This window comes from Talpa occidentalis, unplaced genomic scaffold (assembly GCF_014898055.3).
Source record: "Talpa occidentalis isolate TD23 unplaced genomic scaffold, MPIMG_talOcc4v2.1 talOcc4.2, whole genome shotgun sequence".
NCBI classification, from domain to species: domain Eukaryota; kingdom Metazoa; phylum Chordata; class Mammalia; order Eulipotyphla; family Talpidae; genus Talpa; species Talpa occidentalis.
The window spans coordinates 105,532,733-105,558,638 of NW_023602073.1; the positions used below are offsets into that span (position 1 = coordinate 105,532,733).

Below are 25,906 nucleotides of genomic sequence, written 5' to 3' on the forward strand. Positions count from 1 at the left end.
AAAACTGGACTGCTACATGCAAAAGAATGAAACTAGACCACTGTCTCACACCAACTCAAAATGGATAAAATAATTGAGCATAAGGCCTGAAACCATAAAATACATAGAACAAAATATAGGCAAAACATTACATAATGTGCATCTCAGTAACATCTTTAAAGACATATACCCCAAAGCAAAGTAAGTGAAGGAAAAGATAAACAGCTGGGATTACATCAAGCTAAAAAGCTTCAGTACAGCAAAAGAGACACTAACCAAAACAAAGAGACACCCTACTGATTGGGAGAAAAATTTTGCACACAATACTACTGATAAAGGAATGATCTACAAAGAGCTCACAGGAGTAAACAAAAACAAAGTAAACAATCCAGTCAACAAATGGGCAGAAGAGCTAAAAAGACATTTCTCCAAAGAGGAAATGCAAATGGCCAACAGGTATATGAGAAAATGTTCAACATCACTTATAATTTGGGAAATGTAAATCAAAACTGCAATGGGATACCACCTTACACCAGTGAGAATGGCACATATTAAAAAAAAAAAAAAAAAAAAAAACGGGAAAAAACAGGAAAAAACAAAATTTGGCAAGGATGTGGAGAAAAAGGAACTCTTCTACACTGCTGATGGGAATGTAAACTGGTCCAACCACTATGGAAAGCTGTGTGGAGTTCCCTCAAACTGCTGAAAAAAGAGCTACCATATAACCCAGCAATTCCACTCCTATGAATCTACCCAAAGGACACAAAAACATTAATTCAAAAGGATACCTGCACCCCTATGCTTATTGCAGCATTATTTATAATAGGTAAGATACAGAAACCCAAATGCCCAAAAATAGATGACTGTATGTATAGATATAGATATAGATATAAATATATATACATACAATGGAATACCATTCAGCAATCCAAAAAATGATAAACTCATGCCATTCTCAGCAACATGGATGGAACAGGAAGGGATTATGGTCAGTGAAATAAGCAAGAAGGGAAAAAAAAACAGATGGTTTCACTTATAGGAGGAATATAGGGGAAACAAATAATGGATCAGGAAAAAATAGTAATAATAAATTTTAAAAAATTAGCAGGCAACTATAAATCAGAGACATTCTGCATGGGAGGAGGAAGGGAGATAGATGAAAACAGAAGAGTGAAGAGTACAAGGGATTATGGTGATGGTTCATGGGTGAATTAGTGATTGGAATTTTATGGGTAATACACCTGAGAGGAGAAAGCATACAAGCATACATTGTACAAAAATGAAGAATGATGTAATATATACATATGTATTATACACACATGTATGTATGATATGCATATTATGTGATATGCATGCTATATGTGTGTTGTATGTAAATATATACATATACATATTATACATGTATATATTTTATAAAATCTACTCTCAGCAACTGGAAGTGAAGTTACAAGATGGGGAAGGGGAAACAAAGTGGAGCATGATGGATGGACTGTGGTGGGGGACTGTAAGTCTGTTGGTGGTAGGTGTGTGATTTTATACCTCTGAATCACAGTAGTACAGAGTCCAGTTAATAATTTAAAATAAGTAAAAGCCTCCCTCCCAACTGTGGAGCACAGTGAGCAGCCCCAAAACAGGGAGCCTCCAAAAATTCACACTTGAACTTGGCGCTCTAGCAGTAAGTCCATCCAAGCTTGAAACCTAGTCAGTGACATTCTCCCTGAACTCAGAGAACAGGCAATGGCCTTGTGCAAATAGAGACCTTGATAACCAGCCATACCTGCTAATGAACACTACCAGTTCTCGTGTTCAGTATACCAAGCTGAGCTAACCAGTGAAATTATCTGCCTGCCAAAGTGAGCCTGTACTATTTGTAAGAGACTACTTACTCAGATGTGCAGATACCAACTTAAAAAATCAAGGATCATAGACTCAGGTACATGACATAACTGAAAGAACTAATAAAGCTCCAACAGCTGACCCTAAAGAAATAGATTTAAGAACTGCCTGAGAGAGAATTCAGAATAATATTGAAAGTTCAGTGAATTACAAGAAAATATAGGAAGAATAAATAAAATTAGGTAAACAATGAAGAGATTGAAACATTCACCAAATAAATAAAAAAAATCAACAAAAATCCTGGAGTTAAAGGATAAAATATATGAAAAATTATATAGAGAACTTCAACATCAGGCACCAAAGTCATTTGAAATTACATAGTCAAAGAAACAAAAACTAAAATAGATGATAAAAAGGAAAACTCACAAAATATTTGCCCACAATCAGCAGAACTAATATATGCAATGTGAAAATCCTGAAAGGAAAGATGAAAAGATATAAGGTCTAGTTAAAGTAATGATGATTGAAAATTAAATTAATAACATTTAAATTAAGCAGAGCAGTCTGGTGTTTGCAGGTGGTGGGGGAAGGAAAGGTAGTAAATAGGTGAAAGTTGTTAAATGATATAAATTTGCAGCTTAAGAAGAATAAGTTCTGGGTATGTAATATACAGCATGGTGCTACAGTTAAAAATACTCTTGAATATTTAATAATTGCTAAGGGAGTATATCTTAAAAGTCCACAACACTATATATATATATATATATATATATATATATATATATATATATATATATATAAATACATACAGTGAAAGATGTGTTGACTAATTCTATTTTGGCAATCAAATCATCACATTACCTTAAAATTTGTGTGTGTTGTTGCATCAGGCAACACCACACTGATAAAGAAACAGAAATCGTGGAGCAGACTACATAATGCAGGATGCTGCTAAAGAGCAAGACCCTGCATTTTTATTGATAGAAGAATTATACAGCATCAGTTGTAAGGGGAAGGAGGAAAAAAGGAAAAGGGGAAGAAAGTAACTAGAAAATATGCTGACATCTATGTTATCAGGGATTGTGAGTCTGCTCTTCCAGGCACTTCTCATCTGCTTGATGATTTGGTGTTGTAATTGAGATCAAGCTCTAGTTCCCCAGCCATGGTTTCAATCTTATCAACAAGGCGTTCCATTGATCAGATTCTGGGGTCCCTTCTTATACATCAGTCTTTGCCCCTCCCCCCTCCCCCGCACCCCACCCAGGCATTCCCGATCATACCTCGTGATGTATAAGTCATGATGTATAAGTCGGGAATACATTTTATGCATTGATCATCAGCCCCCAGGCATTCCCGGTCATACCTCGTGATGCATAGCCTTCCCAGTGTGATCCAGCTTTGTGCCCTTGATTGATTTGAAAGGCACTTTGCAGGGTTGGGGTCCTGTACCTAAGTGACTGGGCTGTTCTGACCCTGCTTAGGATTTAGAAGCGTAGGTAACAAAATGGTGGCCGAACAGGTGGTTTAGGATTAGCAGACCCACAGTGTGTGTCTACTTTAAATGTAAATCACATAATATCTAACATACATCTCAATAAATTTGGAAAAATATAAAATATATTATGATTGTAAGGAAAAATTTAGCATGCCTCTATCAAAATGTGTTAAGTAGACAAAAAATAAACCACTATATCTATACAGGCGATTTGAATGAAATATTAACATATCTGTTCAGAAAACTCTTTACTGAATTGATTGCACATTTCTGCACATTCACATTGATAATTTTCAAGTATAGAAATATTCAGGGTAAATAAAAGTTGTCCATATTTCAATATATAGAAGTCATAATTTCCATAATTAAAATAGCAAAAGAAACTAATGAAAAAAATTAGCAAAAGAAACTAATGAAAAAAATTAAAATATTTTAATAAAATTGAAAATATTTCAATTGGAAAATTGTAAAACAAATACTTTTCAAATCATGCAGTTAATGATGGGTAAAGAATACTATACATGTAAATAGGCACTATTAATGACAAAAAGTGGCTAATGACAAAACAAAGAATATTAGAATATTTAGAAGTAAATGTATATATTTGTTTTAATGTATATTGAAAGATAAAAACAGCAAAATACAATTAACAAATATAATTACTGATTTTTTGTTTAATATCTATGGATTAGGGAAACTTGAATATGTTTATTTAGAGCTAACAAGAAAAAAAAAAACAGATGACAATAGTTAATGAGTACTGCTTTTATGTCAGATAGAGTGCACTGCAGTTATTTCTATGTGATTTACAAAGTTTTACTTTGTCATTTTTAAATTTAATATTTTCAATGTTTTTATTGCCATTTGTTTGGCTACTACCCTTTTTCCATTGAATTGATTATTTACATTTGCCAAGGATAAAATAATTGTGTTTGTGCTTCTCTGTTTCTGGGCTTTTTAAAAGTGATTCTATTGATCTGTCCTTTTACCAATTCCATGTTGTATTGTTGCAGTATGGCTTTTTAATTATTAAAGTCATATACTATAGTTACCCTAACTTGATTCTTCTTCAGTATCATGATGGCTATTTTTGAGGTTTTGTCTTTCCATATAAATTTTGAATTCATATTTTGAATTGCTAGCTGGAATTTAGATTTGTGGTCATTTCCCTTTTATAACTGAACTCTTTTTGTTAGAAATGTGCTTGTTCCTTTATATGTAAGGGTTATGAAGGTGAATTATTTATTTCCTCTTCCCATGTGGTATAGTTGTATCTTTCTTTCATTTTGCTCTTATTCTGGGACAAATACAAGCAGTTTCTATTAAGGCCCATATTTAGGGAGATAAGATGAATATAGACTTGACCAGCACCTGCTACACCTGCCTACAAAGCAGAACACCGACTGTAAGCAGTTAGCAATTACATCCTAATTCATGCTCCCACTTCACTGGAGGTCAGAATAAGAAATTATACCTTTCGAAATGGAAGGGAACTTCAGGAGACATGTCATTTAGAGTAAGTGGAAATGCAGTCCTTCAATTTGGTTTAATCAGAACAGGTTATATTTCATTGAATATTCCCACACAGAACATTATATTTAAGCTTGATATGTTCATGTGCCAAACTAAGAAAAATCAGTATAAAAAGACAGCAAGTTGAGAACACTAAAATTAGGAATGTAGGAAAAAGTGTTTTGAAACATCAAGTCTCATGAAGATGTTTGTGCTTCCAACTTTAAAGTATGGATTTTTATATGTTGCCATGGAGGATAGTGTTTTATGTCATAATAGCAGCACAAAGTTAATATAGATTATTTTTATTAGTTTGAATTATTTCTGATGCAAGTAAATAGCAGACCTAAGTTGCTGCCACTTATCTTGGGCAGGTAGAGTTAATTATTACCTTAAATATACTTGTAATCAAATAAAGAAAACACTTGAAAATTAACAATTTTCTAATTATCATCACAGATTTAAGGAAAAAAAGTATTATTGAATCTCAAAGTTATAGATGCAAAATATATCAGTTACAAAATTTAATATGTAAATAATATTGTCACACTAATGAAAAATGCCTGCTAATTAAAATTATAAAAGCTCAGATTTATTATCTTAGTATAATTTATAAGTTAATTTACTCCCAACCTTCTTGAAACAGTTTCTTTTCCTTTATCTTCTTACTGTGTTGTTGTAAGGTCAGTGGAGGTTTTCTATGATCCAGCAGACCGAGTAAAGGAGGAGTCAGTGTCCTCAGTGCCTTTTGCAGGTCTTTTATTGGGATTTACCGGGTACACAGCAGGCAGGAGTGCTGGGGGGCCGGGAGGCTGGCAGGCCTCCCAGCCCCCAGCAAGTCTTCACTCTATCTGGGCTCTCCGGTGATCTTTGCTTCTCTCTCGGCTTCTCTTTGGGCTTCTGCTGGCATCCCCGTGACGCCGCCCTTAAAAAGCACAGTCTCAGCCCAGGTGAATCCCATCTACCTATGCCTACATCCTATTCCAGGTGCCCGCCATCAGGCATGCATTCAGGACTGCAAGGATCCATCATCTATTCTGATGGTGGGAGGGCAGAAAAGCCTGACATTTTTCCTTACCCTACAGTTGTATATTTATTTCTTAGTTTTCTTTCTATTTCCTTGTAGTGGTAATAAATCTCCTCTAATGAAACAGTTTGCTGATATTTTTTTTAGATTTATTTATGCATAAAGGAACTGGGGTACAGGCCAGAGGTGTGGGGGGTGAGAGGATTCACCAGAGACAGAGTGGGGAACCGAACAGGCAGACTGACTGAAATACGCTGCTGTGGGGAGCAGCGGGCGAGTCAGGAGAGGTCTGCTGTGCCATGTGGGTTGCTCCCTGGCTGGGGATCGAGCTTATGATGCAGAGGCTGTGGGTAGCTTCATAGTGAGGTGCTTAACCCCTTGTGCCACCAGGGAGGCCCAAGCTAAATTTTTTTGTTGATATTTCCCGTGCAAACCAGTTGCAAAGTTTAGAGGAAAATAGTAACAATTCGATATTACATTCATTATTGTTATTAAAATTTTTGATATTTTGTATACATAGCAATGTTTGCATCTGTAGTGGGCAGGAATGGGCACTGAGCAGGTTTTCTGATCCAGCAGACCGGGTAAAGGAGGAGTCCTGGAGCCCTCAGTGGCTTTTGCAGGCTTTTATTGGGATTTACCAGGTACATGGCAGGCAGGGGTGCTAGCAGGCCTCCCAACCCCCAGCAAGTCTTCACTTTATCTGGGCTCTCCGGTGATCGCTGCTGCTCTCGTGGTTCTTCATGCCTCTCTGCTTCTGCTGGTGACCCCATGACGCTGCCCTTAAAAGCCCAGTCTCAGCCCAGGTGAATCCCATCTACATAGGCCCACACCCTATTCCAGGTGCCCGCCATCAGGCATGCATTCAGGACTGCAGGGTTCCCTCATCTATCCTAATGGCAGGAGGGCAGAAAAGCCTAATACTTTTACCTTACCCTACAGCATCAAATTAAATATTTTAATCCAGATCATTTCAGTACTATCCTTAGGGTGCTGCCCAATATTTGACAAATGTATTTTAGATTTCTGCCATTTGTAGCCTCTTCCCTTCTCAAAAGCAAGAATTGAAGTTATTTGTTAAATTCAATGTTAGTCAATCTATTTTATGCTGGCAGACTGGAAATTGGAAGCAAATATCACACTTTAATGTTAGCAGTCTCAATACTTGAAATATACTTGGAAAATCACTCATAAACTGCTAAGAATAATGACTCTGCTATGAAAGTAAGTATAAAATTAGTAATAGCAGAATTTATACACCCTTTTCCTAAAGGGAAAGAGAGGTCAAGTATTAAACTGCACCATGCGGGCCTCCCTGGTGGCACAGGTGGTTGAGTGCTGCACTGTGAAGCTGTCCACAAGCTCTGCAGAGCGGGTTCAATCCCAGCCAGCCAGGGAGAATCCCACATGGCAAGGCAGAACTCTCCTGTCTCACCCACTGCTCCCCTCAGCAGTGTAATTCGTCAGTCTGCGTGTTCTGTTCCCCTCTCTGTCTCTGGTGAATCCTCTCACCCTCCCGCACATCTGGCCTATACCCCGGTTCTTGTATAAATAAATATAATCTAAAAAAACAAAAAAACAAAAAAAAAACTGCACCATGCTAGGAAATCTCACCAATAAACATTTCAGGAATATAAAGTATTAAAATAGACTACTGCAATGACAATGGCTGATGATTCCAATACATTGACAAAGTAAAAATCTAATATAAATTCTGGAGACTGAACCTGGATGACCCACTCAAATTCACAAATTGAGACTGTACTCCCAAATGTGACTATATTTAAAATGGTAATTAAAGGCTAAATGAGGTATCAGGTGTGGAGATTTAATCTGATAGGTGGTGGCCTTATAGGAAGAAGGCAATCTCCACCTACAGTCAAGAGGGGAGGATGCAGATGAAACCTATTTGATAGTATCTTTATCTTGGACTTCCCAATATCCAGAGCTAAAATAAATAAATAAATAAATAACCCATTAAGTCATAGTCTATACGCTGTGGAAGTCCAAGTAGACAATTAGAATAAGTTGTAGTAAAACGGATTTTAAAAACTAAAGTCATTACAATGTAATAATAATAAAAATATTGTTTAATGTGCTACATTCCGTTTGAAAATTATTTCAAGCACAGTTTTACTATTTTTACTGTAAATATGCTGTTAAATGATTTAACTATATCCATTACATACTCTGATTACATGACTCCGGGGAAAAAACAAGAAATTTTCCTTCTCTTTAGTAATCAAAATGGCAAGAGGATAAAGGAGCAGAAGATAAAGAAGACTCTCAGTTCTAAAAAGAAATGTCTTCCTTTTGGAAATCCAGCATGTGGTCCTGCACTAAATGATATTATGAAAGTCATAAATAGGAAAAAATTAAAACTTATCATAAAAGAGTGCCAGATAGATCTGGCCCCAGGATTAAGAGCTTCTCTCAGGGTGAACTCTGTCCTACTAGAAAAGCACCAAATGGCAATGATAGTCCCTCATCTCAGTTTGCCTCACCTGGCTTAGAACCTCCACCCTGAAAACGAGATAACCTGAGCACATTGAAGTGCCATGTCCTTGATCTGCTTAGAAAAAAAGCCTTGGAAGCTGCTTGGAGGAAGGGAGTCCTATGTCTCAGCTATAATTTCCTAAAATAATGCTTCGAACAACATGGGACTAAGAGTGATAAGGTGAGATGGTCAACTGCTCCATTCACGAGATCTATGCCCCGAGACTAGAAGCTGTGGAATTGCTGTATTTGGAGATATACCTGCTTGAGTAAAGCCTCCACAACAATGCATGAGGAGAATTTGAATTGGAGGAGCAGGTGAGATGAATGAAGGCACAAGAAAGTAGAATGTATTTTCATACATGAGAACAAGTCAGCAATTCTGAAGCTGTAGTAGTGGAGGAAAATGCGCTCAAATGTTCAGATGAGTTTGGCAGGTGTGGTGGTTCAGAGCAGTGTAGGTCTATAAAAATGTTTGAACAAAGATATAAATGGCAAATCAAAATTCTGTTTCCTACCCAGGAATTTTTTAATATTGATAAAATCAACTAAATGAGGGGCCTCCCTGATGGGTCAAGGGGTTAAGCACCACACTATGGAGCTATGTGCAGCCTCTGCAGCATGAATTCAATCCCTGGTTGGCCAGAGAGCAACCCACATGGCGCAGCAGACTGCTCCTGTCTCGCCCGCTTCTCCTGTCAGCAGTGTATTTCAGTCAGCCTGCCTGTTCTGTTCCCTGCTCTGTCTCTGGCGAATCCTCTCACCCCCCACATCTCTGGCCTGTCCCCCAGATCTTGTTTGCATAAATAAATAAACCTTTAAAAAAAAAGTCAAATGAGTATTTCAGTAAGGGGAAAATCTTGAGTTTCTAATAGCAGGTAATGAATAATTTGTATAAAAAGGCCTTTGGCATACTCAAATAGTACTGCAAAGGAAGTTCCTCATTCCACAAAACGCTGGCTGCTTATCATGAGCAAGCAAATACAAATACCTGTCCTGAGAATAAGAAAAATAATTCTACAGAATGAAGTTAACTTCTAAATCAATTGATCCAAATGGAGACTTGGATTCGTAAGTATTTTATTTAGTGGAAATTATGTAGACTTATATGGTTTGTGTAGGGTAAGTAAATGATATCAGGCTTTTCTGCCCTCCCACCATTAGGACTGATGATGGATCCACGTGGTCTTGAATGCATGCCTGATGGCGGGCACCTGGAGTAGGGTGTGGGCCTAGGTAAATGGGATTCACCTGGGCTAAGACTGTGCTTTTAAGGGCGGCGTCATGGGGATGCCAGCAAAACAAACAGAAGCAGCAGCAGAGAGTAGAGCAGAACCAGGAAAGTGATGACTTGCTGGGGGCTGGGAGGCCTGCCAGCCTCCCGGTCCCCTGACCCTCCCTGCCTGCTGTATACCTGGTAAATCCCAATAAAAGCCTGAAAAGTCACCAGAGGGCTCCAGGACTCCTCCTTTGCCCCGTCTGCTCGAATCATAGAGAACCTGCACTGTCCCTTCCTGCCCCTTAAAGTTTGCCATAGGTCTTGCATCAGAAAGATGCTGACTGAGTTACATACCCAATACTACTTGTCAACCGTATTTTATGTTGATATCCAGAGGACATTAATGCTTTGTGTTTGTTAATACAATGTTTTCTAATGATAGAAATGCATTCAACAAATGTGTATTCACTACTTACCTAATGCAAATGTTAAATAGGATAAACAATACAGTTGAGAACATTAATACTTACATTAAAAGAATTTGTAAATAAAATATTTTGAAAATCTCATAAAGCTCCAATTTGAATAGGATTGGGCACAATTATGTGTATATACATTCTAATATATTCAGGACAAAAAGAATAAATTAAGCTATGATACTTTGTGTTAACCAAAATGGACTTAAGTCCCTACATTTGCATTTTCATCATGTCCTTTTCACCTCAATATCATCTTGAGATAAATTAGGCATGCCACACATGTGCAAGCATTAAGAATTATAATAAAGGTGATATAGGACAGCTAGATCCCTTTGTAACTATGAGGTGGTGAATGTAGACCTTCAGTTGTTATGGCAACCTTCAATTAATGCAAGTATCATCAAAGTCATCTCTCTACTATATTTAATAAGTTATTTCCATTAAAAATGATTGAATGTTCTTTTCTGAATCCAATGACTTAGCTGAAGTTAAAAAGCCATACTAGAAAAAAAATGAAAATAGGTATCTTCAATTGTTCAATGGAGGAAAATCTTTCACAAACTTTTGTTAAATTTTTTTTCTTGTAAAGACAGCAGCAGCTAGTTGTTAATGAAATTAATAAATTTCACAGAATGAGACTTTCATATAGATTTATGGGTTATTATGAATTTTCCATTGACTCTTGGGAACAAGTTCAATGATGATGATGATGATGATGATGGATCTGATGATGAGTAAAGGATATGCTAACAGGTGTTAACAGATAAAATGCTTAACGGATGACTTTATTTCAAAATAACTCTGCAAACTCTTTCACTAATTCATTAACATAAACAAAAAGTTTAAAAGCCAAAGATTATATCATTGAATGTGGTATTGAGAAATAAGAATTGAATTTATGATAACTACTATATATGAAATGCCTTCATATGTTATCTAAAATCCTAAACATTTATAAGGTGGATTGTATTAAGTCCACTTTATAGATTGGAAAAATTTGACACCAAGAACTAAAATTCAACTAATATTTTAATGATCACACCATGGGTTTGTGCCTTGTCTGTTCAATACCAAAGTCTAACTCCCTTCCATCAGACTGTACTTTCTCTTTAGAATAAGCTTTATTTTTATGACCTAAAAATATCATAATACTTTTAGCCTAGAAACTAGTTATATAAAATTCCAGCATCCTAATTTTAACTACCTGCTGAATGATAAAAGTAACTTTGAGTTTACTAGAGCTGAAGTAAAAAGCCTCAGGTTTAATGTTTTATTTTTAAAATCTCCTTGGAGCATGACCCAGGATGATGTAAAAAGTAACTGGAGCACTATTAGAAAAGAAAATATTCTGTGATTCAGTGATCAGAAGTGTGTACCTTGGGAAGGAAGCTAAAAGCTACAACTTGGATAGCTGATAATAAGATAGTTTATTTTATTTATTTTTTTAAGATTTATTTATTTATTTATACAAGCACTGGGTATAGTCAGAAGCGCAGAAGGGTGAGAGAATTCACCAGAACCAGAGTGAGAAGCAGAACAGGCAGACTGATGAAGTACACTGCTGAGGGGAGCAGCGGGCACGGCAGGAGGGGTCTGCGGGCCATGTGGGACCCTCCCTGGTGGGCGGGGATCGAACCGCCATTGCAGAGGCTGTGGGCAGCTCTGCAGCCCAGCGCTCAACCACTGTGCCACCGGGGAGGCCCTGATAATAGGATAGTTTAGTAGCACAGATGTTAATAAAGTCTAAGAGGAAATTAAGGTAAATGAGACTTTTTCCTTTTTTTATTGCTTAAGATAATATAATCTTACTAAGTATTACCATTAATAAAGCTACTTTTATCTTATCTAATTTCTATTACTATTAAAAATTATATCAGAGGGCCTCCCCGGTGGAGCAGCGGTTGAGCGCTGGGTTGCGAAGCTGCCCGCAGTCTCGGCAGCACCGGTTCGATCCCCGGCTGCTCCCCGGCCACCGGAGGAGGGTCCCACATGGCGCGCAGACCTCTCCTGCCGCCTGCTGCTCCCCTCAGCAGTGTACTTCGGTCCTTCTGCCTGCTCTGCTCCCTGCTCTGACTCTGGTGAATTCTCTCACCCTCCCGCGCTTCTGACTGTACCCAGCGCTTGTATAAATAAATCAATCTTTAAAAAAAAAAAATTATATCAGAGCCTGTAAAGGTGGAGGGATAAAAATTTGCATTCTTAAAGTCACAACCATATATAACTAAGTTTATGAGGAACTAAAAAATCTACAATTGTTAAAGTCCAACCAGTATTACAGTGGTGTCAATATTTCTGATATTTTCAAATGTATATTTTTGCTAGTTTCTACACATCAGATGAGGTTATTTAAAAAAAGTTATTCAGAAAACTGGTAATTAGGCAAGTTTTCAAATAGATGTTATTAAAATGTATTTCTTTAGTAAACATTATTTTCACCAGCAGCATGATCTTACCTCTTGGTCGTTTCTTTGTATTCAATTATGTTTGTGACAGCAGGATAGGGGAAGACAGAGCAGATTTTCTAAGATTCAAGCAGACCAGGGTAAGGTGGAGTCCAGGAGCCCTGGGTGGGTTTCTCAGGCTTGTATTGAGCTTTATATGCATTGCAGCAACCAGGTACATGGAGGCAGAGGTGCCAGGGGGCCAGGAGGCCGCAAGCCTCTAAGCCCCAGGGAAGTCTTCACTCTGGGCCTCTCTCTCTCTCTCTCTTTTGGCTTTCTTTTCCCCCTTCTCTCTCCTGCCTCTGCTTCTCTTGGTGACTATCTCAATACCCCTCCCATGGCCCACAGAAGATAAGACAGTTTGCAACGATGTAATAAATGCAGGTACCCCATCAGGGAGGGCAATCCTAATGGTGGAGGGCAGAAAAGCCTGAAAACCATTTACCAAACCATTTACCCTACAACGTTGCTGTTCAAATGCCAGCAATATTGTTGCTGGTTTGTTCTCAATGTAATAAAAATAAACAAATAAAATAAACAAGCCAAATAAAATCTCACATTTTAATATTAAACCCTTGACTACCATTTTCCAATTGTTTTTGAAAGTTCATCACTTTTTTAAAAATAGATACTGCACTCAATATTTCTACAAAAATGAGAAATATTATAAAAGATGCTTCTTACTGTACTTTTAGTGCTACATTATTAAATACCAAATTCAAAGCGTGATGATTATTTGACATAGCTATATATTCAATGAAGTAGCATTTGTTTTCAATTTGTTGTTTCCTTCTACCAAAGTCAGTTTTTTAAACGTCTTTTTCAAAATTTATTACAAATTCATAGTCTTAGATTATATGTTAACATGGTGTGTTATGATACATTCATGATCCATTATTTCCTTGATTCCAATATAGTAAAGTGAATTTTTAGCATTTTTTGTTTAACTATTAGGATGTACTTTGTAATGAACATGGATTTTAGTAGGACACTTGTAGTGGCAGGACGGGTACATGCAGGATCTCTGTGATTCGAACAGATGGGGTAAAAGAGTCCTGGAGCCCTCAGTGGCTTTTACAGGCTTTTATTGGGATTTACCGGTACATAGCAGGCAAGGGCGCTGGGGGCCTGGGAGGCCAGCCAGCCTCCCAGCCCCCAGAAAGCCTTCACTCTTTCTGGGCTCACTGACATTCTCTCGTAGCCTCTGCTCTTCCACTCTCTGCTGTTCCTCTTGCTCTGTTCTCCTGGCGTCCCCGTAACGCTGCCCTTATAAACCCAGTCTCAGCTCAGGTGTACCCACCTACATATGCCCACACGCTACTCCAGGTGCCCGCCATCAGGCATGCATTCGGGACCGCAGGGATCCATCATCAATGCTAATGGTGGGAGGGCAGAAAAGCCTGATACTTTTTACCTTACCCTACAATACTTTATTTTCTTCTTCTGTCACAACCAACGATACAAGTGAAAGGTTCTGCAGGGAAGATGAGGAGGGGAAGACGAGGATGACAGAATAAGTTTAAAAGGGGGCTGTAGGGGCAGGAATGAACCACAGTGCAGGTTTTCTGATCCAGCACACCAGGTAAAGGAGGAGTCAGAGTCCTCAGTGGGTTTTTGCAGGTCTTTTATTGGGGTTCACCAGGCATATGGCAGGCAGGGGTGCTGGCTGGGGGGCTGGGAGGCTGGCAGGCCTCCCAGCTCCCCAGCAAGTCTTCACTCTCTCTGGGCTCTCTGGTGTTCTCTGCTTCTCTCTCGGTTTCTGTTCGTTTTCAGCTTCTCTTTCGGCTTCTGCTGGTGTCCCCATGACACCGCCCTTAAAAAGCACAGTCTCAGCCCAGGTGAATCCCATCTACCTATGCCCACACCCTATTCCAGGTGCCCGCCATCAGGCATGCATTCAGGACCGCAAGGATCCATCATCTATCCTGATGGCGGGAGGGCAGAAAAGCCTGACATTTTTCCTTGCCCTACAGGGGCTTTATTGTGTTCCCCGGGGTCCGTGAAGACACACCTATTGTCAGGGGAAGGCAGGTTTTTATAGGATGGGAAGAGGGAAACCGCAGTACTGAGGAACAGTTGTTTTCTGATGGTATCAGCAGGTCCTCATTCTCGCCCCTAACTGGGCTTCCTCATTCTCGCCCTGGTTCCTGCCTGACCTTTCAGTAAGTAAATCAATCTTGTATCTCACAGTGGTTTAGCTGAATTAAGGAAAGTGCTATAAAATCATTCTTACATTCCTTGTTTGAAAGTGGTGAATTTATCCATTTAATTAATCCATTTAATTAAATAATGACAAACATATGCAAGTATGATTACCATATGCACTGCTTTCTTCAGAAATCCTGAGTGTTACGTCTGTTGTCTTCTCATAATCAGTAGCAACACATGATCATACTCTCAGCAACATCACAGTTTGTAATAATTTGTTTACACTAGATTAAGCTTACTTATATGTAGGGTTATGGGTTAATCCCCCATAAAAATGATAATTTCATTTTTTCCTTGGTTTAACCAACCTAAGAAGTCAACTCTAAGTCTGAGGAAACAAACTGTTCAACAACCATGCAGGACAATGGGCAATGGAGGTGGCAATAAATACATACATACATAAAAAGAGTCTGTAATAGCAGGAGGACACGGAACAGGATCTCTATGATTCGAGCAGAAGGTATAAAGGAGGAGTCCTGGAGCCTTCAGTGGCTTTTCAGGCTATTATTGGGATTTATCAGGTACACAGCAGGCAGGAGTGCCAGGGGTCTGGGAGGCTGGCAGGTCTCCCAGCCCCCAGCAAGTCTTTGCTCTTGCTGGGCTCTACTGCCTTCTCTCATGTTCTCTCTCCTTCTCTGCTCTCTTTTATGGTTCTGCTTCCTCCATTCGTTCTGCTGGCATCCCCGTGACACTGCCCTTCTTATAAGCTAGTCTCTCAGCCCAGGTGTACCCACTTACACATGCCCACATCCTACTCCAGGTGCCCGCCATCAGGCATGCATTAAGGACCGCAAGGATCCATCATTAATCCTAATGGAGGAAGGGCAGAAAAGCCTGATACTTTTTACCTTACCTTACAAGTCAAACAGAAAAGATCACCCCCATTGTAGGCATGTGCACTCACTAAACCGATCAAGCTTGTGGAAATGAGGAACAGTCTCAGGAACAGTTTCAAACAAGGAAAGTCAATCTGAATGGAATAAGATGATTTCACACAGTTGGAGCAGATGTTGATAGTTGAAATGGGCCATTGGATTATAAGATGGGAAGCAACATGATTCACTCTTGGGGCAATGTGGTGGATCCCTGGAATATTTTGGTTAAATACAAAATGGAATATTGTGATGAAAGCACATGGAATATTTCATGTTAAGTTAAATATATGGTAAAGGAGGAAGTTGAGTTTAAGATAAAGAGTTTTTGTACTGCTCTCAAAGTTTCCTGTGCATTTGAAGTAACTGTAAATTATTTTTTCAATGTCTCTCCAGAAAAACAGACAAGACACTGAGATTCTCTATGGAGCACAAGCCCTGACCAGATCCAGTGCATCCGATGTTGTGAAGACAAGTATCTTTGTAGGCGTCTGTAGGGTAAAGGGATATTGCTCCGGCTTTTTGGGCCATTGGCCTCTGTGGCCATCACGTGTGGCCTTGAATGCAGAAGGCGCTTCAGGCGTGGGCTCGGAGTGCGCATGCCCAATGGTGGACACCTGGAGTGTGATGTGGGTGAGCGTGAGTGGGCACTGCTGAGCCTGGAGGCTGAGCATAGAAGGACTGAGTCTCAGAGGACTGGGCGCGTCAGAGGGCGTTGGAGGATGGCTACAAGAGAGGACATGCAACAGCCGGGAGAGGAAGAGACCAGGAGCGGACACCCCAGAGGCTGGGAGGCCTGCCAGCCCTTCAGCACCCGGATCCCAGGGGTTCCTCAGCCCCTGGCTCCCCAGCACCCCTGCCTGCCAGCATGGAGGGACCAGAGAGAGTAAAGATTTTCTGGGGCCTGGGAGGTCTCCAGGCCCCCTTGCTGTCCTGCCTGCCCTGCACCTGGTCACCTCACTACAAGTGGGATGGAAAGAACATTAAAAGCCTGAAAAAGCCTCTGAGGGCTCCAGGACTCCTTTACCCATCTGCCTGGAGCCATCGAGAGCCTTCCCAGTGCCAGTTGCCCCTACAATCTGCATTAGTCGGCAGAATCCAGCGCAGACGGGTATGGAGCCCTCCGAAGACCTTGGGAGGGACTGAGGGGTGCCGGCCTCCTCTCTGCAGGCACCACCTGAGTCCCCATTGCGGGGGAGAGGACTCTGCACACAATGGGGAGGTTGGTGGCTGCTCAGAGGCAGGGCTGGGGGTGAGTGTCCCTCGCAGCTCTACCCAGGGATTCCAGGACAAGGTTGGAGGCACCTGGGCAGCGTTGGAGGCTGACAAGGTCCCGGAGCTGCAGGACAAGACCTCATGTGGAGGAGGAGATGGCCCGTGAGGACCGCTGAGGCAGCAGACTTGTGGGGTAAGAAAGAGGACCATGATTCACCATTTGGAGCTCCCAGAGTGCTGATACGAAGGAAAAACTCTGGACTTGGATTAACAATCCAGCCAGGAGGCTGGAGACTTTGGCAGGTTGATGTTATTTATGCCCATAGTACCCAGGGGATGGATGCGATCATATGTACAACCCAGAGCGTGAAAACCAGGGGTTGTCCACTGGGCCTCGGTGGCCTAAACCAGCTTTGTGTGAGGCTCTCTGCAGCCAGGCAGGAAAGGTCTCAAAACCAATTTAGTTAAGGAAAAACACTGGCGCCAAGATTGGGAAGTCCTGAGTGGTTATTAAGAAGCTGAGGATGCTAAAGAAGGCAAGTGAGCCTACTAAAGATCTGTGGGTGAGGCCAAGATCAATTTAGAGTACGGGTGAGGTGGTGGGGAACATGGCTTGTAGAGACCACAGGGCCAGAGGGGACCAATGAGGCCACAATTGGAGCTTTCTATTCCCAGGCCTCGAACCATGGTCATGAGCAAAAGGTTGGCCTTACTACAGGGTTCTGCTTGTCACACTGGTGGCTATGAAAGCCAGGAGTTGGAGTGACAGCATTGAGTACCCCTGGGGATGGCAATTATCCCCCAAAAAGTAGAGCGTGTCACCACAGTCAGAGTGAGTGCATCCGGGGGGTGGATGAGGTGTGTGACTTGTGAATGAGATGACAGCCTGAAAAGGCCAGGAAGGCAGAGTTCCAGGTGTGTGACCACAGAACTTTGAGTGAATGGATAGGGTTACCCCCTCAGATGAGCCTTACCTGTGGGGAGCAGACTTGAGTGATCATCAGCTGGTGCTAATACTCTTTCACTGACACCTAGGCAGGTGCCTGTGTGGGAAAGTTGTATTCTCTTGCATTTTGTTGTATTGTTGGATTCAGTTGATTTCTGTTCACTTTTGTGGGTGATGGCACCGTGTTAATGTGGGCAATGGAAACTTGCTATAGATTTGTGACAAACATAAGGCGGTGGATTGTAGAGTAAAGGAAGATTGATCAAGGCTTTTCACCTTGATCTGTGGTTAATAATGAGTGTGGGTTTTCGGTAAACATGCCCTGGCGGTGGGCACATGGAGTATGGATGGGGGTGCTTAAAAGTGCACTGAAAGCAAGGACGCTGAGGAAAAAGGACAAAACACACAAAACTGAAGAGTGGAGACCATGCAGTGGACAGCAGCAGATAGAAGGGAGAAGGGAAGCCCCAGAAGGGAGATGGGATGCCCAGTTACTCTTTTCTAGCCATGTCTTCACTCTGTGGGATTTCCCACTGGGGATGGATAATTGGCCCCACCTGGTAGCATCTCAGCTGTTTTTCATTAGGTCCCTCTTGTTGCTTGCTTTTGTTGACTCAGGAAAGTTTGTTCCTTGATGATTTATAGTAGTTGAGCTGGTAACTGAATGTGATTTTTTTGTTTGTTTGTTTGTTTTGCATCTTGCTTAGAATAAGTGATGTCAGGGTCTTTGCATATGACTGTAGGTCATGGGCTTGTCTTCTGTGAGAAGTGAGTATTGGGACCCTAGCTCATTGTTTGTGAGGGTCATTTGTTTCTTTGCTTTGGTTTGTGTAAGTGTGGGGTAAATTTTGGAGATGAACCCCCTATTCAGATGGTAGCATTCAAATAGTTTTTCAATTCTGTTGGTTCCCTTTTGTTTTGTGATGTTTTCTTTGGAGGTACAAAAGTTTATTAGTTTCTGTTAATCTTACCTCGTTTTTTTTTTTTTTTTTTTGTTTTTTGTTTTTTTGTTTGTTTGTTTCTTTTACTGTGGGGCAGTGTTTATGTTCCCAGATATACCTTTGTGGTGATACTGAATGCAGTGCTCAGTCTCCTTCAGCCGATAAAAACAAACCATTTTAGAAGGAAAGTAGTTGAGGAGGGCCGCGGCCTGGTGACTGAGAATGCCCAGTCATGCTCTTTGGCAAAGGCCAGGAATATGTATACACAGTAGTAAAAAAAAATGAGTCGGGTGAGGGTCTGCAAAGGGGTGATAGGAAGGGTCAGCATGTCCCTTTGAGACAGGCTCCCCTGTTTGCTACTCTACAACAAGCCTTGGTGACCCTGTTGTAGAAATAAATTCTACTTTTTACCCAGGCAGAGGAAGAACAAGCAGTACTTCAGGAATGGTGAGTTCAGGAGCAGCTTTATTACTCATGTATGGGGTCCCAGACCTGGGTAGCCCCATAAGGTCTGAGCACCTGTTTAAAGACCAAGAGTTCTTTTTATACACAACTGTGTCCATATCTGTTACACTGATAACATCGTTTTTCAGCAGGCACAACCATTTGAGGCAAAGTCCCCAGACAAGGTGGGAAAGATGCAGGCATTCGGGGATGGCCTTGGAAAGACAGACCAGCTTGGCCGGCTGCCTGACCTTGTAGACAAGAGTGCTGAGGATGGTAAATCTTGAAAGGGAAGGAGATGTAAGTAAGTAAACTTTTGATTATGCCTGTGTTCATTGCACCTGGGCCGGAAGTTCTGCTGGAATCTTTATTATATTCATTTGCTCAATAATATATTTTCACTTCATTCCCCTCTTTGATGCCCTTGTGAGTTATTTTTCTTACAGGGCATCACCTCTATACCTTTTTCTAAAGGGAACCCTGATTATTACCCAGCAGCCATTGTGAGGTGATAGTCACCGGAACCCCAGGGAGGAGCAATCTTGGTTGGTTGGCTGCTGCAGGGCCTCTTCCCTACCACACAGATACCTCCTTGGGCAGTGGTGAGCAGGCCCACTAGTCTTTGCCAGTCCTGGAGCACTACAGCTGCCAAGGAGTCAAGTTGTGTTAGAGGGCTAGGGCTGACTTCGTAAAAGCATCAAAATCTGACTTGAGCTGGTTCATTATAACGAACCTGAGACACTCCTATCCCAGCCGTACCCATAGCAGCCAGCAGACCCACTAAAAGTGGGATGGCCACAAGAACCCTCTTTTCACGATGAGGGGGCTTCCAGACTGAAAGTGCATCCCTTCCAGTTAAAACAGACAAGTTAGGCACTAGTTTGACAATGAAGCATGACTGGTTGTGTGGAACAATTCACTGATACAGTCCCTGAGCACAGGCCAGGTAAGTGCCATCTGTGTGGCGCAGATCTTAGAAGTGTGAGTCAAGGGATTTGTAGCATTTCCCACGGAGACACAGGACCTAGGATGAGATCCAAGGAGCAATTAGGTGATACCTTTGGAGGGATCAAACCTGGGTCAAGTATGACTCCCTCAAACTGGCAGGACCTGGCCCTAAGCAAATCCCTCAATCTGAAGCAAGAGCCACGTTAGAGCGGCTGAGAGCCATGTGTGCAGCACCAATTAGCTGGGACACAGGCGTCTGTGGGAGCAACTAGAAGAAGCCCAGGGTGTGGGAGACCAGAGAGCTCCCTTGTTCTTTGTGGCCCTTCTGTCAGGCTGGGTACACACCCTGGCTTCACTGCAGTTACTAGGGGTTTGGGAGATAAGTCCTCACAAACAGAAGGGAGAGTGAGGGGCAGGTGTAGGAGGACACTGGCAAGCAGGCCCATTTTAGCAAACATTTGAAAACAATTATGTCCACACACAGAATCAGGTAACCAGAGGCAAGTAGGCCTCCCAATCCAAACGGTCAGGGGCCACTGTGGCGAGGCTGACTGCAAAGACAGTCACTACAGGAACGGTAAAAATAACAAAACATACATGTAAAAGGTCCTCAAGTTTCTGCCATGCATGGTCCAACCAGCTTCCCGAGTGTGGCCGGAGCAGGGCTTGATGTCTAAGGCCGCCTTGGTGGGTGGATCCATCTGTAGCCTCAAGCGAAGGGGATTCTCCAGATCAGGGGCTGCTGTCCATCCGCTGGCTGAAGTGTCCTTTTTCTGGTTTGTAGGCCAGTTTCACTTCGGAGTGATGCATCCACGGGGGTGGAACCTGAGACTTTACAAAGGAAAAAAACAGGGGAGATAGGCAAGGGTCTGCAAAGGGGAGGGGGGAGTCGGCACAGAGACAGGTGGGCACCAGCTGGCTCTGCTGTTTAACTCCCTTCTCCTTGGACATCATTCCCTCTTTGATGCCCTTGTGAGTTTCTCACAGGGCAGCCCCTATATCAAACATGGGGGGAATTCCAACAAATACGGAAAAGGGGCCTCCCTGGTGGCACAGCGGTTGAGCGCTGGGTTGCAAAGCTGCCCGCAGCCTCTGCGGCACTGGTTCGATCCCGGCTGTTCCCCGGCCACGAGAGGAGGGTCCCGCATGGCGCGCAGACCTCTCCTGCCGCCCGCTGCTCCCCTCAGCAGTGTACTTCAGTCTTTCTGCCTGCTCTGCTCCCCGCTCTGGTGAATTCTCTCACCCTCCCGCGCTTCTGACTGTACCCAGTATTTGTTTGTATGTATGTATGTATGCATGTATAAATAAGTAAATAAATAAATAAATTAAAAAAAAAAAAGAAATATGGAAAAGACAAACTTGTTAACTGCGTCATAATCCCCACTCTCTGTTATGACCTTCCATTTCTATGGGAGAAAGGGGCGTCACATCTTTGGACTTTTAACAAAACATGTGTAGACAATATTTGTACTTCTCAGGACAATGTCTGTTTTTGCATAATCTCAATAGGGAATTTTATTTATTTCTCCTTAAATTAGAAAATTAAACATGTTTTGTTAAAAGGGTTTGATTGAAATTCTTCTGGGAGTAAAATTTGAGCTGAGCTGAGAAGTGTGAGCCAAGAAGAGCCTGTCACATTACTTACCGGGTTCCAAAGACCTCCATGAAAGGTAAGGAAGTGTGCTTCCATTGGCAGGACTGGAAAAACCCTGGAGATAGCCCAGAGAACCTGGAGAAGAGGAAATCTCAGGTGAAGTCTGGTAAGACTGTGACTTTGATGAAGCCTGCATGGACTAGATAGTAAAAGCTCATTCCAGACTGTGGAGTTTTCAACAAAGCCAACACCATTCTGCTTGGTTATTCTGCCCTGTGAGTTTATGCAAATATAGGTGAAATTATTTAAAATTAGATTTGGTTTACTATTTTACAGAATTGGGATGAGGGTAGAGAAAAATTATTTGGAGTGGCAATTTGCATCTTTTTATGAGCAAACTAGAACATTTGCTTTTCTCATCCCAGATAATGTGTAGGCGATATTTGTACTTCTCAGGACAATGTCTGTCTTTGTATAATCTCAATGGGGAATTTTATTTATTTCTCCTTAAACTAGAAAATTAAACATGTTTTGTTAAAAGGTTTTGATTGAAAAGAGAAAAGCAAATGTTCCAGTTTGCTCATAAAAAGATGCAAATTGCCACTCCTAAGATTATAGTCCAGTTTAAAGACAAGTTTTCTAAAGATAAACAAAGCAAAACAAAACATTAAAGACCAATATTTTTTAAAAGTCATTAATATTATACAAATCCCCCTCAGTGTACTTTTCCTGTGTATTAAGTCTCGATCTTCTGTTGGTAATTTTTATAAATCCAGTTTAAGTTTAGTAGGTTTTCTCAGTTCTAAAACAAATCTATATTGTCACTCTTTTTGTGAGTTTTCTGAAGACAAAGCTCAGCAAGTGACCTTTAGAAATAACAAAAACTTGAAAATGACCATACCTAAAATTATGGTTTAAGGCAAAAGACAAGGATGTTTGCTCAATTTTGTGACATGCACACACACATATTTCAGAATAATCAGAATCGACCAAAAATATTATACTGGAAAATACTAGGTTTTAAAAATCTCATATATTTTAAAACACTTTAGGGCCTCCCCGGTGGCGCAGCGGTTGAGCGCTGGGTTGCGAAGCTGCCCGCAACATCTGCTGGGCCGGTTCGATCCCCGGCTGCTCCCCGGCCACCAGAGGAGGGTCCCACATGGCGCGCAGACCTCTCCTGCCGCCCGCTGCTCCCCTCAGCAGTGTACTTCGGTCCTTCTGCCTGCTCTGCTCCCCGCTCTGGTTCTGGTGAATTCTCTCACCCTCCCGCGCTTCTGACTGTACCCAGTGCATGTATAAACAAACAAACAAACAAACAAACAAACAAATAAATAAATAAAACATGCCTCTATTAAAAAAAAAAAAAAGTTAAAAAAAAAAAACACTTTAACCAATTTTTATATATGCTGAAAAGGTATAACTCGTCCCCTCAATTACAATGTTTTTTCTATGAAGTTTAACTTTTCTCGATTGGTCCAATGTGTTTTAGCATTTTCCTACAAGGAAAAATAAGAGTCCTAAGACACATCAAATCATTTTACTGATCAAAAACTTTACAATTTTTGAAATTGGACTTCAAGAAAAGTTTGTCACAGGCTTAATAAAGATATGCAGAATTTTATAAAACAACACTAAATTACCCAGAGTGATAACTAGAGTTTTTTTTAAAAGTAGGTATATATTTTACAGTGCTCAACAATGCTGACAGGACTCTATTTTTTAGTTAGCCAAGTCTGAGGGTAAAAGAGAATCAAGATTGTAGATAGCCTAAACAGTTTTTAATTTGTCATCAAGAACCAGTACGTGGAAAAGAAATTAAAGTCTGGTTTTTCATAAGTACACCACTGATAATAAACTTAAATATTTTTAAAACAAATCATTCTAGCACATAGCATTTTCTTAAGATACCTCTCTCAGAACTTCAACACTTTTTCCTTCCTATTTTGCACTATTTTTTCAAAGATAGCCATTTTGTTTTGACACTAAATTTTCTAAGACCTTTAACATATCTATTTTAAATACATTTCTTAACACACCTCACTTTATTTGCATTTAGAGTTACAACATTCTAGTTTTTAATTTTTAGATTGTAAGACTGTTATGACAGAGTTTCATCTTTATTTATGCCCGCAGGCCCAGAGGAGAATTTTTTCCAAAGTCTGAGCCCCCCAAGCAATTAGGCAACACAGCATCCATTGCCCCAGCAGGGGCATATAAGCACTGTAAAGCAAGCAGGAAGTATAGAAGCAGGGGACTTCCATGAGGTCATTTGGTCATCCGGGGCACACAAGTCAGGTGCCTGGCCAAAGAAAGTCCATCAGTCACTCCCTGAAACTTTTAGTCAACACCTAGGCCTTGTCCCAAAATAACTCCTGCTAATGAATAGGTCAGCCTCACATTTTTCACTTCAAGACATTGTAAGAGCAGTTATGCTATTATTCCTTTTTACTGGATAACTCATAAACACATGCTTTATAGGAGAAAAATACTACCATTTAAATAATGATCAAAAGAACACATTTAAGATATAGATATCAATGGTAGCTGTAGTTTTTCTTAGGATAGGAAGATCAGAGTTACAAATGAAGCAATTTCATATACCAGAGGTTTTTTGTTTTCTGTTTGGCTAGGACAAGGGAAGGAAAAATCAATTAAGGTGCTTACCTGGGGAACAAAGGTACTTCTTTTAAGGGAAGAAGTAGTGGGTTAGTCTTTTTAGAAAACAATTTTATCAAAAGAAGTACTGGTATAAACAAAACCACATTTATCCACATTTATCTCTGTTAACATAAACTAGGTCAGTAACTCTTATTGACTGCTCCAAGTTTTTTGTTTTTCCCAAATAAACACATTTAAACATACAATAGAACTATTAACTCCCAATATTATCAATTTGACACACATGCTTTAATTAAACCATTACAGTTTGAACTAATTTATGTTTAACAAAAATTTTAGATCGTGATCTCAAAATTTGGGTTCTTTTCTATTAGAATTTATATAGGCACCATTTATAATTTTAACACAGCAACACTCCAGAGACAAGAAACACAAAGGCAAAGACACAGACACAGAGATCTCTTCCATTTAAAATTTTGGCCATTTGCACTAATTTTTAGAGATCGTTATTTTACCAATATTTCTGACAACACTGACAATTATTAATTTACTTTTAAATATTTCTTTTTAATGAGCTCCTTCAGATAAGAAAACATTTCTCAAGTTGTATTTGTAAGAATGACCCTTAGTTTCTAAAGAAAGTAGGGCAGAAAATTCCCTATCAGTTTCATTAAGAGGACCGTCTGTCTGCTCCAATTCCCTTCCATTGTATTCGATGTTGCAGCAAGGGAAGGGGGAGCACACAGATGCTTTCCAGGCTGACCCCCCTCAGAGATTTTGACAAGTCCAGTCATCTTTCAGCCATACGACTTGTCGATAAAACCACAGATAAAGCCCAATCTATCTCCGCAGCTGCATTTGTAGAGATTTCACACATACCCAGAAGGTTATAACCATACCATCCCTCCCTTTCTGGGAGTACCAATGTTCCTTACCAAAACCAAATGAGACCCTCTGAGGTCTCCCTGAGAGGTGATCAGCCTCTCCTTCTACCACTCTGGCTAGGCCACATGGGAACCAGGGTCCCGGGACCTTACCTGGTCTGACTTAGGCACCAGGTCCTGGCCTCACTCAGCCCTTTGGAAGTCAGGCCTGGAAGGTATCGTGGGGGCTGCGCAGGAGTAACCAAGCAAGAGACGGCAGAAAGTCCTCAGCAGCAAGCTCTCCCCCTTCCTTGGCTCTCCTTCCTATCCCCCACCATGCATCCTCCTAAGCCCATGGCTCAAAGGCCCAACGTGCTTGTTGTTCCCAGCCAACACACCAAAATGTTGTAGAAATAAATTCTACTTTTTACCCAGGCAGAGGAAGAACAAGTGGTACTTCAGGAATGGTGAGGTCAGGAGCAGCTTTATTACTCATGCATGGGGTCCCAGACCTGGGTAACCCCATAAGGTCTGAGCACCTGTGTAAAGACCAAGGGTTCCTTTTATACACAACTGTGTCCATATCTGTTACATTGATAACATCATTTTTCAACAGACACAACCATTTGTGGCAAAGTCCCCAGACAAGGAGGGTAAGGCAAGGGGGGAAGATGCAGGCATTTGGGGATGGCCTTGGAGAGAGAGAGACCAGCTTGGCCGGCTGCCTGACCTTGTAGATAAAAGTGCTGAGGCTCTGGCCATAAATCTT

At 41.0% G+C, this 25,906-nt stretch overlaps 2 long non-coding RNA genes across 2 annotated transcripts in view; one reads left to right on the plus strand and one right to left on the minus strand.

Moving 5' to 3' along the window:
• LOC129146494 (uncharacterized) overlaps positions 1 to 16,086 on the plus strand; it is a 133,425-nt gene extending 117,339 nt beyond the window's left edge. Inside the window, exon 3 of the long non-coding RNA XR_008553303.1 lies at positions 15,961 to 16,086. This is a non-coding gene — a long non-coding RNA (uncharacterized LOC129146494). The remainder of the gene's footprint in view (positions 1 to 15,960) is intronic.
• A 3,032-nt stretch (positions 16,087 to 19,118) lies between these two features.
• LOC119253401 (uncharacterized) lies at positions 19,119 to 25,661 on the minus strand. Its single transcript, XR_005127072.2, has 3 exons — positions 25,312 to 25,661; positions 21,704 to 21,787; positions 19,119 to 20,889 (listed from the first exon to the last, which is right to left on the minus strand). It is a non-coding gene; the product is annotated as an uncharacterized LOC119253401 (long non-coding RNA).
• Positions 25,662 to 25,906: the final 245 nt, after the last annotated feature.